The sequence below is a fragment of the Tachypleus tridentatus genome, chromosome 13 (genome assembly GCF_004210375.1).
Source record: "Tachypleus tridentatus isolate NWPU-2018 chromosome 13, ASM421037v1, whole genome shotgun sequence".
NCBI classification, from domain to species: domain Eukaryota; kingdom Metazoa; phylum Arthropoda; class Merostomata; order Xiphosura; family Limulidae; genus Tachypleus; species Tachypleus tridentatus.
In genome coordinates this window covers 154,607,335-154,622,175 of record NC_134837.1, presented here as the reverse complement: position 1 = coordinate 154,622,175, position 14,841 = coordinate 154,607,335, and the positions used below count along the sequence as shown (strand labels likewise).

The 14,841-nt window shown below is 31.4% G+C and overlaps 1 protein-coding gene and 1 long non-coding RNA gene across 12 annotated transcripts in view; both read left to right on the top strand.

The window, feature by feature from the left end:
* Positions 1-12,860, top strand: part of LOC143240960 (uncharacterized) — a 46,822-nt gene extending 33,962 nt beyond the window's left edge. For all 8 annotated transcript variants that reach the window (XR_013022073.1, XR_013022074.1, XR_013022072.1 and 5 more), the window contains 3 exons: positions 7,933-8,079; positions 9,267-9,385; positions 12,804-12,860. This is a non-coding gene — a long non-coding RNA (uncharacterized LOC143240960). The remainder of the gene's footprint in view (positions 1-7,932; positions 8,080-9,266; positions 9,386-12,803) is intronic.
* A 307-nt stretch (positions 12,861-13,167) lies between these two features.
* Positions 13,168-14,841, top strand: part of LOC143240958 (anoctamin-7-like) — a 31,456-nt gene continuing 29,782 nt past the window's right edge. For all 4 annotated transcript variants that reach the window (XR_013022066.1, XM_076484278.1, XM_076484277.1 and 1 more), the window contains exon 1: positions 13,168-13,271. The gene's annotated coding sequence lies outside the window, so the exon portion shown is untranslated. The remainder of the gene's footprint in view (positions 13,272-14,841) is intronic.

Here is a 14,841-nt window from a genome sequence, read left to right as displayed (position 1 = left end):
TATTCAAAGATTGTATCGACTCACTTAGCATGTTGGATTTGGGGATATCATTCATAAGACTGGTGTCGTGATTAATTGGACCAGTATATGGATGTACAAGTGTTCCTATGGTTTGTTTTTAGAATGTGTAGCATTTATGGTAATATTTATAGGAATTAGAAGTAGATATGTTTACCAATCATATTTCCACATGGACAAGTCCTCCCATGAAAATTATGAGAATCTGATTTCATGTTCCTTTGAAAGTAATAAATCATTCACTTTAGATTATTTGGAAATGAAGCCTCAATGTTATATGAAGATGCTACTGCTCACATGGATTTATATTGTCAGTATTTTTAACACCATTGCAAGCAGTCTATTTCGTGCATTTATTTTGTTGAGAAACGCACTTGAAGATAATTAGTTTAGGAAGTATTCTGAAATGAGTGACTTAAAACGTTTTATTATGAGATTCAAATAATATTCAACATTTTTAGGTTATAGACCGACTAGGAAGGATATTTGAAGTAACTAGTAAAGGGAGAAACCTCAGTGAACAACGAGATAATCACCCTGTAAATAACCCTAATCCAAGAAAGAATTAACAACAAAATACTTGCATTCTGGTAAAAAAAATAGAAAGCAAACACAATACTAATGTCGTATATAAATTATATGATGGTAAGTCCCATGTATTTTATGTCAGAGAAGCAACCCCGTAACTCTGAAAAAAATTCATGACTCAACAAAAAATCTCACGTTTTTTTTTAAAAACTGCACCTCAGATATATCATTGGTAACATTTACTTACCAAAGAGGAAATCAACATCATTAGGCAATAAACCTGATAATTCCTTCTAATACAAGAGTAAAACCACTTTAAACCTATACAAAGTAAAACACTTTTATACCTATACTTAAAACTTTTATTAAATATTGTTGTGTGTATTACAATTTGAAGATGGCACTCTTAAATTATAACACGTAAATCATTAACTGCGTTTCAATACTCATGGTGGGTATAACACAGCTATCACATTGTGTGGCTTTCTGCCTAATTTTAAACAAATAAATTGACCACTTTGCTGTGCATCATGTGTGTGTTTTTTTTTCTTATGGGAAAGCTGCGTCGGATTATATGCTGAGTATATGGAGATGAATCGAGCCCCTGATTTTTGAGTTGTAAATTCGTAGACTTACCACTGCATTCAGCGAAAGAATGCAATACTCTATATAATTTGTATACAATATATATCCCAAATCATTAATGTTAGAAGTTAATAGGCCTGAAATGGCCAAGTGGGTTAAGACGTTCGACCCGCAATTCGCGGGTTCAAATCCATGTCGCACCAAACATACTAACCCTTTCAGCTCGCTAGCAGTTCCTAATTTAGCAGTGTAAGACTAGAGGGAAGGTAGCTAGTCATCACCACCCACCGCCAACTCTTGGGCTACTCTTTTTACCAACGAATAGTGGAATTGACCGTCATATTATAATGCCCCCATGGCTGAGGGGGCAAACATGTTTAGTGCGATGGGGATTCAAACCCACGACCCTCAGATTATGATTCAAATGCCTTAACCCATCTGTCCCTGCCAGGCCATTTCTCATACATATATATATAGCTTTATGTACTGTTATTTGTATTCATAAACAACATTACGAATCTTGTTGTCTTTACAATCTCTGGTGATAACAAGAGGCCTCATCTGTAATGATATGGTCGATCATGTGTTATTTTTATAAATGAAATTATAATTAAAAGTTTTAATTCAAATACCTTTTAACTACTGGTTTTTTTTGTCGTATTTAGTCCAATTCAGACACAAAATCATAAGAAGTGTAAACTAATTTAGAGAGGAATAAGGCTAAAGGATATTTTCGCTTGAAATGGTTGTTCAACTCTTTTATTATCGTAAAACCTTCTTTGCTTCACTAACCTATGCATTAATACCCATGCTACATATATTTTATGATAAAAATCATGTAAACTACATATATTATCATGCTGGACATACAAATGGTGTTTTGGGAAATATTTTCTCTCTCATTATTATTGGTATATAGCAGTTGGTGCGATTTGTTAACATAAAAAAGTTCTTATTGCTGTTAATCACACTAGTGTTTTAATTTTACTAATACTATTTAGTGTTAATATGTTAGTATGTAATAATAGCTGGATTTCATTACCTAAAGAGCTGTTCTCAACTGTATTCTTGCCAAGGGCAGAGCACTGACAGCCCACTGTATCAAATTGTACTTAATCTCAGAAATCTATGTTACAAAATAAAAAATAATGGTTAAAAATTAGTTGTCATAGTTATTGAAGTTTTTAAATCCTTATTACAAAAAATACACTACTTTTTTAAAAAACGTGTAGTTATTTTAGTTTCCTAATTCTGTTTATCCGGTCATACGCTGCATTGTTACATTTCGAGCATTTACTCTGTAGTTTTTCCTGTGTATTAACCTTAACATCAATACAGAATATACAAAAAAATCTTTATCCAGACTTTAGCACCTCTTACTTTGAGGGCTAGGCTACTCATACCATCAGCATAATTAAACAATTATATAAAAAAGTTACTCTGGATAACTATATCGTGATATGTTTGTTTTATTTTCAGTTTTTCGTAAAGTTACACAAGGGCTACCTGTGATAACTGCCCCTTCTTCAACAGTATAAGAATGGAGGGAGGGTAGTTAGTCATCACCTCCCAGTGCCAACTTGCTTACGAATAGTGATATTGCACGTCACATTATAACTCCACCATCTCTGAAACGGCTAGCACATTTGGTGTGATGGAAATTTGAACCTAAACCGACTGCGTGTTCCAACTTTATGCTTGTCTATCTCTTTATTTGCTGTTAAGCATCTTAACATGTCCATTTCTCAGTTAAACTACCAATAAACCGAGAAGAAAAACATCTAAAACTTAAGCATAAATTATTTAACAAACTAGTAATGTAAGTAATGTGATCTTTCGTTAATGTATTTTTTGTTACTGTGACATTTCAGTTTTTGAAACGTTCTATTATATTTCTGTAAATGTTTAATTTAATAAATATCATCATAGATACTTCTCTTCTTCTTTGAAATGTGTTCTGGGTTCACAGAGTGACGTCCACATAACTTATGTATTGTTTTACTTTAATTATCTGTTTGATGAAGGAAGCATCATTTCAAATGAGAATTTGGTTGTTAGATATCCAGCTCCTGTAATCACTACAAACTTCATAGAGCAACAATTTAGCCAAGCTACTACTACTGCCATCAGACTGTTATATAAATTTAAGGTTTTTTCTTTCGAGTCTTCAATATAATGTACTTCGTGATCACGAGTAACCTACTTGAAGTAGGTTACAATGTATTTCAATATGGCTAGTATGGGTAGTGTGTGTAAATCATTAAAAGTGTGTATCTTCAAGTTCACTGTCCGTATTAACACCACTGGTCGTCAGTTTCACTGACTGTTTGAACAGTGTTGTTGTTCGATTTCATTGTACTTCAACAGTGTAGGTATTAAATTTCACTGTCTGTTTCAACAATGTTGATCTTCACTTTCATTGACTGTTTTATCAGTGTTGCATTTCATTTTATCTGTTTACACACTATTAGTCTTCAATTTCACTGAGTGTTTCAATGCTATTGGACTTCAATTTCACTGACTCTTTCAACACTGTTGGTCTCAATTTCTGTTTTAAGAATACTGGACTGCAGTTTCACTAGCTCTTTTAATACTGTTGGCATTCAATGTCACTGTCTCTTTCAATAGTACTGGTTTTCAATTTTATTTCTATTGGTACACTGTTGGTCTTCACTTTTGATTCTGTTTGAACACTGTTGGTCTTCAACTCACTAATTTAACACTACTAGACTGCAGTTCCACTGTCTGTTTTAGTAGTACTGGTCTTCAATTTTATTTCTGTGTGTACACTGTTGGTCTTCACTTTCACTTCTGTTTCAACACTGTTGGTCTTCAGTTTCACTGACTCTTTAACACATTTCGTTTTCAGTTTCACTGACTGTCTACACACTGATGGTCTTGAATTTTACTGTCTGCTTCAACACTATTGGTCTTCAATTTCAATGTCTCTTTTAACACTCGGGGTTCACTTCCACTGACAGTTTTTACACTGTTGATCTACACTTTCACTGAGTGTTTCAGTACTGTTGATTTTTAAGTTCACTGTCTGTTTCACAACTATTGGTCTTCACTTTCACTTACTGTTTCATCACTGTTGGTCTTCAAATTCACTTTGTGTTTCAACTCAGTTGGTCATCAGTTTCACACTGTGTTTTAACACTACTGGTATTCAATTTCACTGACAGTTTTAAAAAACAATTGATCTGCAGTTTCAATGACTGTTTCAATAGTGTTGGTCTTCAATTTCACTGTCTCTATTATCACTTTTGGTGTTTACTTTAACTAACTGTTTTTATACTGTTGATCTTCACTTTCACTGACTTTTAACACTAAAGGTCTTTGGTATCATTGTCTCTTTTCACATTGTTGTTCTTCTGTTTCACTTCTCTTTCAACACTACTGGTCCTCAGTTTCACTCACTGTTTTCACACTGTTGGTCTTTACTTTCACTGGCTGTTTCAGCACTTGGTCTTCCATTTCACTGTCAGTTTCAACACTACAGGTTTTCAATTTCATTTTCTGTTTCAACAGTGTTCAACATATTTTCAGTAAGTTTCAACAGTGTTAATCTTCATTTTCACTCTATATTTTAACACTACTGGTTTTCATTTTCAATGACTATTTCAATAATGTTGGTCTTCACTTTCACTAAATATTTCAACAGTGGAGATCTTCAATTTCACTGTTAGTTTCAGCAGTGTTGTTTTTCAGTTTCAATGTTTGTTTTTGAACACTGTTTGTCTTTAATTTGACTGACTATTTCAACAGTGTGTATCTTCACTTCTCTCTTTTAACACAACTGGTCTTCACTTTCAATGACTGTATCATTAGAGAACATCATCAATTTCACAGCCTATTTCAGCAGTGTTGATCTTCATTTTCATTGAATGTCTTCATGCTGTTGGTCTTCGATTTCACTGAAAGTTTTCATACTGTTGGTCTTCACTTTTACTGACTCTTTCAACATTCTTGGTCATCAATTTCACTGAAAGTTTTATCACTGCATTAGTATGTTGCTGAGACTTCTCGTTGCTGAAAACTCATGTTTGTTGTGTTCTGGTGGGACTTCTTGTGACTGATAACTCATGTTTGTAGTGTTCTGGTGATATGTCTTGTTACTGATAACTCATGTTTATAATGTTCTGGTGATACTTCCGATTACTAACTCAACAATAACATACCGTTACGTCACATGTTGATATGTGAATGACAGTGTTATTAATTCATAACAAGTTAGTGTAGAATATCCTGTTTGTTGTCAACATTATTCACACATGTTCTTTCCTTATTTAAAAACTCAATGTTGAACTTTGACTTCATCTGCTTTTTCAGATTCAGTGGGGGGAAAGGCCACTATAAACAGGAGACACAGATAAAATAATGGAGAGACACCACTGTTCATGATATATATAAAACAAGTAGTACATAGGAAAGGCAGCTAGTTACCACCACTCACTGCCAACTCTTGGGCCACTCTTTTATGAACAGATAATGGGATTGATTGTCACATTATAATGCCCCCACCACTGAAATAGTGAGCATGTTTGGTATGATGGGGATTTGAACCCATGACCCTCGGATTACGAGTCGAGTGCCTTAACAACCTGACCATGCCGGACCGAGTGGGAGTGTCAACATCATCATGGCAAGAAAGCAGTAGTGTAGACTGATTGAAGAATGCTGTCAATGCTGTTTGCCTAGCATGCTCACTTTTTATCTCTATAAAGTTTTTTACACAAGATTAAGGAACTTTCAACATTGTCTTCAATTGTTAAGGCTTCAATCACAATTGGTCTGGATTTTCACAGTTTGATAAAATAGTAAAAATGAATTTGACAGCTTTTTCTGTTTTAAAAAGAATTGTTATTCTGGTTCTTAGTCGTCTTTCTATTCATAAGCAGCCAATTTGTGGTCAGTGTTTTATCAGTTTTTCATTGGTCATTTGTTTATAGTATGATTTCAGTAAGTCATTGATGAGTTGCTCTTCAATTTCACTGAAATCCAAACTGATGTGCTAATGTTATGATTTTTGTTTAACAAGAGGTTGAAAATTGTGCACACATTCTAGCCAGTTGTTTTTTTTCCAAACTGCATTCATATTTGAGGTAGTAACCTCTTTACATTCTTGATGTTGAATGGTTTCCAGAAACCTCTGATCTAGATGTTTCTGTTGCTGTCTACTGACCCTGATCATATATTTGAAGATTTGTCATAAGTAATATGCTTCAAAAGAGGCTATGATGTATTGATTTATAGGTTGGATCAATGAAGTGGTGTTTGGAGGAAGAAACTCCACAGAAATGTTTGTTGATATGTAAATTAGGTTGTTAGGGTGGGTGAGTTGTCATCAACCACTAGTGATTTATGGGAAGCAATTTCCATGGAAAAACATCTCTCTACTGCAGGGCAGAAAAAGTTGTAAACAAATCCTCAAAAATTGTTTTTGTTGTTTAAACCTGTTCTGTTTGGCATCTTCTTCCAATATAGATCAGTCTCTCAAATGTTGAAAACTTGATGGGTCATATATCCTCTTTGTTCAATAATATATTTTAAAACTGGTTGGCACATTGATGTTGCTTCCTTATCAGCACTTACCACCTGTAGGCTGTATAAATTATGCTCTTTCTTTAATTTGTCAAGTCAGCCTTTGCTATCCATTATCTTCGGGCAATACCGATTTAGTAACTTAACAGATGCAAATGTGGAAGGCTCAGCATTTTGGATAATTTTCTCTTTCTTGATAGTTGCTGTAGTTGATGATGAGAACTTAAATGCTTTGGAGATTTTAGTAAGTCTCTGGCTTTCATCAAACTTCTTGATGGTTTCCAGTTTTGTTGTTACTGAGATGGCTTTTCTCACAGTTTTTTGGCTTACTGCTGGCACTGGAATCACTTGCAGTACACTTACTAATCATTTTGCATTTAAGGACAGAGTACAGTCTAAATAAAACATTTTTAGTACATTAGTTGATACCTTTCACGATCCAAACAAGACACTTGGGATGTATGAACTCTTAGCACACGGGCTGGTTAAACTAACGTGTCATGACGTTTTATTAAGTTACATTCAAAATATAATTAAACCACTTAACTACCATGATGTATGAACAAACTTGACAACAAACCATAGATGATAATGCAGCTTTCAATATATAAATTTTTAGTTCTTAATAATATAAGAAAATAATAAAAAACAATTTTAAATTACCCTAGTGTGTGAATTTGAATATTTGTTCTTCAGTTATTACCTCTTTTGAACTTCCCCCTTAAACTATGAAATGTTATGTAAAATGTCATTAATATTCTAAATCTTTATCTTATATCCTTCAATCCTGTGGAACTACAGAGCAACCAATGAAAATGCAATAACCTCTTGCCACACCCACTTTCAACTTGTTCAAATTTACAAATTGCTAATGCATTTTTCTGAGGCTAAGTCCTATTAAATATATAACCAACAGGATGTCTAGAATACAAATAATTGATTAAAGTATGATTCTTCCTGTATGATCTTAAAGATAATTGATAAATTTAGCTAATTAGAGAGCCAGAGACAGTGAGATATTTTCTCAATGACAAACTGGGTATATCTTGCTTCAAACATAAATTATTGTGATATTATATTTTCCTTCCTTTCTTTCTCTCTCTTTTAAAGAATAGTTTAAGTTTTTCAACAGATTTTTCACTGGTTATAAATTATGTTGTGATAAATTTGTTATACATTTCACACGTATTTCTGAGGAGTTCAGCATTTCTAAAATCATACACCAGTTTAAAAATTTTATTTTTGTATTTCTTTCAGTTACCAGAGTTTCAGTATTCAAGGGGTGATGAAGAAAAATTAAAAAGAGGTATATGTGGTGTTTGTCATTCAATTTCAAACCTCTTTGCCTCCAAAATATCAGAGGCAACAATTTACAACTGAATATAGAAGAGCTAGGGAATACTTGTAAGTACACATGTTTGGACTTTTTGGATTTTATTTCCTATAAATCTTTGTGATTTTTAGTCAGGTGATATTCTGTACATTGAGTGTTTTAATATTTTTTAATGTTTGGTTAGTTTTGTATTTTGGCCAAAGCAACTTAAGGGCTAACTGCCTTAGCCATCCCTAATTTAGCAATGACATACCAAAGAGAAAACAGCTAGTTAGTACCATCTACTACCCACTCTTGAACTACTCTTTTCATGAACAAAGAGTGTAATGGATTTTAATGTTACAACATCCCAATGGGTAAAAGTATGAACATGTTTGGGGACAACAGGGATTTGAACCCATAACCAACAGATAGTGAGTCAAACCATTACCATCATTTCTTTTCATTATGGGCTTGGTTGAATCAGCCGAGTTTGTGACCCCAAATTTATCTTTATAGTTTCACAACAATAATTTCAATACGTTTTGTGCATCTTCATAAAAATTTCATCAACTGTGAATAATCATTAAATCATTGGTTGAGAAAAACATAATTTATAATGAAGTCTCTTTCACTGCAAGAGCCTGTGAATATGTGGAATCAGAAAATTGACTCCTGTGGGTGCAAAGTGATTATCATGTAGATTAAAAACACTTACATTATCTGAAATTTAAATTTAAACATCATAAATAAACTTGAAACATTTTAGTCAGTAAAACTAGACTGTATTTTGTATTATTCTACCCAAACTCTGTATGAGGTTTGTCAGTATGACCAATCTTGTAACCATTAAAATAAATCAAAATTATCTTTTTTTTATTTGTAAAGTTGGTTAGAAAGGATTTTAGATTTAACAAAGGATTTGTCTTTATTATTAAGCCTGTATGGTTCATCAGCTTCTATATTAAACATTTTAGATTGATAAGTAAGATCTATATAATAGTGCATGTAATGTTACATCAGAATAAGATTAATAACATAAATCATAACATCCTTTACTGGCTCAGTACAGGTTTCCAGTAAGAAAAGAGTATTGTCATGTCACTACATCTGTATTATTATTTAATGTGTTATACATCTCAAGGAACTCTAAAGAGTTAATTACTTTGTAAATGTGACTTGTTGCCCTAACAGATGAAAGAGGTTTGTAATTTTAAAAATATTTTGTTCATGTATGTTCATATTTGTGTAAAAGTTATTTTTACTGGTCTTGTTGAAGATTTGATGTTCCAGAGAAGAAAGAAGATTTCTTTAACCCAGTCCAACGTGCCCAAATTGTGGATTTCATTTTGAAGCGAAAAAGATTTAGTAATGATACAGGATAATCTTATGCATTTGGTAAGTGAAAAAAAAAAAAAATCTGTTATATATTTTAACATAATATGTATTTAGTTTCCTTTCTGTATAATTTACTGTGCATCAGAATTACGGAAAAAAATTCATAATCTGATAAGCTGAATTTATACTTTTTGAAAATAAATTTCTTTATTATGAACTGAGTCATTAGATAATCTGGGAAAGAAAACTGATTTTTTTCAATTAATTTTATAAAACATGAAATTATTTTATGTATCATACTTGTATGTTTTTCTTTGTATTTTAAAATGATAACATTTAGTGATGAGTTTATCATAATATACATGTAGTTAGCTTTTTCTGAGAGGTGCTAAAAGTATAAAAAAAGTTTCCAAACAAAGCAAACTTTTCAAATTGTCTTTTGTAATAATTTCTGTAAGTCTTCTAACGATTCTAAAAGGTAGTTCATTATGTTTACTTGTAATAAAGTTTTACACAAAGTACCATCATATACAAGTGGTGATACAAATTTCAGTTTTGAGTACAAGTTAGCTTTCATAAATTGTTTACTCTTTTGCTGTGACCTCTTCTGTGGGTGATTCAAAGTTCTCGTTCCACAACCGCCTACTGTTGTACACAAAAATGAATTACACACTTTTATGGAGAGTCTATGTTAATAAATTTAGTTTTTAGTTCACTTTTATTTTTTGGCCAATCAGTTTTAACTTCTAAGTTTTGAAAAGTAACATAACAATCGTTGTAATATGTAACTTTTCTATATCATGTTAGGATTTACTAACAGGAACAGTAATCTACTAAAATTTACATTAAGATAGAAACATGAGCTAAACATAATTACAAGTAAGAATCTGAAATTTGCATAGCTAACCTTTTTGATTTACTGATATATCCTTAAATTATTTAGTCCAGTATGGTCAGATGGACAGGACACTTGAATCACAGTCTGAGGGTTGCAAATTTAAATTCCTGTCACACCAAACATGATTGCCTTTCAACTGTGGGGGCATTATAGTGTAACAGTCAATCCCGCTATTCATTGGTTAAAAAGTAGCTCAAGAGTTAATGGTGGGCAGTGATAACTAGCTGCCTTCCCTCTAGTGTAAATTAGGGGCATCTAGCACAGATAGCCCTCAAATATTTAGTAGAAATAATGTTAAGAAATCTGTTAATTAAAAGTTACAGTGTGTATTTTTAGGGCTAACACTTAAATATCTGTCTTAAAATACCTTTTGGGTTATAATGATTCATACTTATCATCATTATATTTTGTTTTGACCTTGCACTGACCAGCTGCTGATTTAATGTCAAACTACATTAAAAAATACAAGTCTCTAAATTTAAATTGTAAAGCTTAATATGACAGAAAAGTTCAGTTATGTATCACATGATGTGAATAGTTAATGAATCTAAGTTTATATATCTAATTTTTATACTGACTAGAAGTGTGCAATATTCTTAAGTTAATACACAGAAAACAAGAAGCTACAATTATTAGAATGTACTGATTGATCAGTTGGTTACCTTTGCTTATTAACACTTTATAATATCTCATAAGTTTCAACTAGATTAAGTTTTAGTCCTGAAATTAATTGTGCTGAATAATATTCATAAATATAAAAATTAATAGCCATAACTGTATTGTGCACAAGTAATCAATATTTCTATTAAAATATTTCTCATAGAGATCTGTCTGTGAATTTCCAAAGCCTTAAATGAATCAGTCTGAGTGAAAGTTTCCATGCTAAAAAGTAAAAAAAATACTTCTTTTCAAAGCTATTTTTCTGGCAAAACTTTATATTTTATCTACTATTTTTTCAACCGTAATACTAATAGTAATAAAATTACCAATGTGCAGTGAAATGAGAAACTGAAAAATATGAAATATAATGAACAAACATGTTTTTTCCTCTCTGAATGCCAGGCTTTCTATTTTCTTCAAAGTTTCAACTTAGCATCTCCCTATACTCTTCTTTTAATTTTATGGTTTTACTGCCTGTACATAGAACAAATGTCTCCTGTCTAAAGCTTAGGAAGTTGTAATATTGATACATTAACTGATGTATAAATAAATAACAGAACATCAGTGGCAAACTAAAGATATTATGAGAACAGTATAATTATGATTTTAGAAAAACGTGAGTTCAAGAAATCTTAATAGAAACAAATAAAATCCTGTAACTCTGGTTACTCCTGATACAATCACACAGAAGTGGAAACCAATGCACAGTTAATTTAAATAATTTCAGCTATGGTCCACTCTGTATGTTATGTACAAAGTAAGCAACTTTCCCTAATGTTTAGGTCAGTCCTATATAGTTAGCATTGTAACAGGTAAAAACATGATGTTTTGTGTTGTGATACAATACACACAGTCGTTTGATAATAAACAGTTTGGAAAGAATTCAGTTAATTCTGCTCTTAGACTGTAACCCACTATAAGTATTGGAGGTGTGTGTGCTTTTTTATGTGGGAAATATATTGTACAGATTATTCAAGATGTTGTAAAAACATGAAGGTTCAAGATGTCTTGACAGAAATGAATAAAAACCCCATAATTTGAGCACTTTTGAAAGGTGGACCTTTCTTCAGTTACAAATTGGAAATGGTGGTGTAATCAAATGAGTGATATGCAAATAAAGTTAGTTTAGTAACATCAGGAAGGTCATCTGGTTTTCCAAGAAATGTCTATTTAATCTATGTTCTCGTGTAAACATCTCATTTCCAGTATAATATAGCCAATGGTGAGAATGTATGCGAAAAGGTGCTAGGAATATTTCTCTTTAGAAATGGCTGAATATGTGTGTATTTAAAACTGTACTTATGCATTTAAGTAAAGTAAAGGTGACACCTGGAGACAGGTTGAAAAAGATATACTAATTAGTTTATAAAAAATTATATGAAAAATTATCTTAAACAAATAGTATGTTTTAGTAAATTCAGCTTTCACGATATGAGAAGGAATAAGCAAAGAATAAAAATAATTTTTTTGACAAAGATGAAACCAGTGAACGAAGATCAACGATTCCAGGTTCTAGATTAAGTCCAAAAGGCTGAACAGTATTTAGATTAGCAATCTAATAAGTTTCTTTTATTTCTCTGTAAGCTTTAATTTTGAATCCTGTTTTCAATGGTTCAGCAGAACAGTATAATGAAACCTTATTTCATCAAAATAAGAAAGTGAAAATTTGGTAAATAATAATATGGTTATAGGCTTCTTAAGCTACTAAAAAAGGCTTAGTCACTGGCAACCCTGTAGTACTTGACATGTGTGTGCTTGTGTTTGTTACGTATGATATCTGTGTTCGAATATATGATATGATATATATAGTGATGAATAAAAGTCATTGCAATCACTCTTTACATTGTTTTATTAAATATTTCATATTTAAATATTTTATGCCTTATGTATTTATAGTGTGTTTTTCTCCTATTTTTTCAGGAATAACCAAGCTCATCAATGATCATGTGTACGAAGCTGCCTTTCCTTTACATGAGGTCAGTTAACTTGTTGGATTCTTCTTTCCAAGTGTGCTTGATGTTGATAAAGTATTGAGAAAGTACAATTTTTCATATGTTAAAAGTATTGTTCACAGTTATTTCTACAGCCAGTGTGTGTTATATCAGGTTTATGACCTGATGAATTTGTGTGATATAATTGCTCCTGTAGTTTGTTATTAATATTATTTTCCAGTAAAGTACACTTTAACATATTTTTATTAGTTGTCATTATACTTGGAGATATTTCACTTCCTGTATCAGTAAAATAATGGTTATGTTGATAATTTATTTTGATGTATTATTAGGGGGGAATGTGATTCTTCAGATGACAAAGCTCCTCGGAAATGGTTAACAAACAACCGGGCTTCGTTTTCAGCAATATATAAAAACAACCTCTTGATGACATCAAGTGAGTGTTAATAATTACCTGGACAGAATTTATTTATTTAATATAAAAAATCACTTGGTAAAAGTTTTGAATTTTACCTAAAGATTGAAATTACCAAAAAAACATCTTATATTTGTATGCCATGTTTAGAGTCTCAGTTGGAGTTTTATTCATACTAGTTGTGTTTTGAAAGAGATCATTCTAAATACAATAATTATATGTAAGGAAAGTCAGTCATGATAGGAGGGAGAGAATTCTCTCGTGTTGCTAATGTATTATTTTCTTCGAGCTATAAAATTCTATAAAGATGTGGTAATAACCAAAAGAGATGTAAATCTAATAGCATTAGTATGTAGTTAATTAGATGTTTCTATTATATAATATAGTTTTAATTTCTGAATTTCAAAAGTAAAATATTTTAATTTGTAACGTCTTAGTGTTTACATTTCTGTATCACATGATGGCACTTGTTTGTTAAAAAGTGCTAAACTTAGATATCTTGTCACTTGTATTTGATTGACTAAGATTGAATACAACTTTCAGATTTGCAGATTTTCCTCGTACATAACATAATGTTATAGTTACCAAGCCATCCCATGAAGCTCTGTTCTCTTACATACAGTCTTTCAAAAAATGTAAATAATTCTCTCTCTTTCTGTCTTTGACATTTGCTATTACATTATTGATAACCATTAGAAAATAAATATTTAATATTCTGTTTTATGTATAATGCCATCTCGTTCACAGGATGGCTTTTAAGTTTTTCGGAACATAGATTCAAATCTGCTATCACTATGTTTAGTTTAACCAGATAAGGAAATTGTTTTGATGCACAATGTTTGGTTAGAAAACCAGTTAAATTGTAATAATTATAAGACATTGTATGCTTTGTGTTTATTATTGTTTGTGCTCTAAATTGTGTGTTTGAAATTAATAAATAATTTGGGGAAAAAATGAAAAACAGCCCCATGGAAAATTTGGGTTAGCATTTCTCATTACTTTAAGTCTTTGACAACAAAAGAAATTACAGCATTCAGAGTTAAATACTAGAATTTTGTTATTTTTTATGCACATATTTTTTTTGTTATAAAAGTAAAAAAAAAATACTTATTAGGTAGCATTAGAATATATGAATGAAGAAATAGATTAATTTATTTGCAATATATGTATATACTTTTGAAGATCGTGTGTATTACATAATTTTATGCTGTAATTTGAACTAAGTGTATACAAGGTGATTCCTGGGTTGTTACATAGGCTTAGCATATAGGAAGTTGTCATATTTAACTGATGCAAGCCTGATGGTAGTCAGGATAAATAATGATAAGCTTTTATTGTAATCTGCAGGGATTTTAGAAAGGAAAAATATTAATTCATTTTTTTTGGTGTGGTTACAAGGTTAAACAAATGGCCTAAGCTCATGTAGTGTAAGGGTAGAGAAAATAATGCATAACATATAAATATTTACCAAAAATAACTTGATATTCAATTAGAAGATCCTAGAAGCTATGCAAATGAAATTTGGAAACTGTAATATTAAAGATATATACATTTTATTAGTTTTAGCATGAAAATCACTTTGTTCTCATAC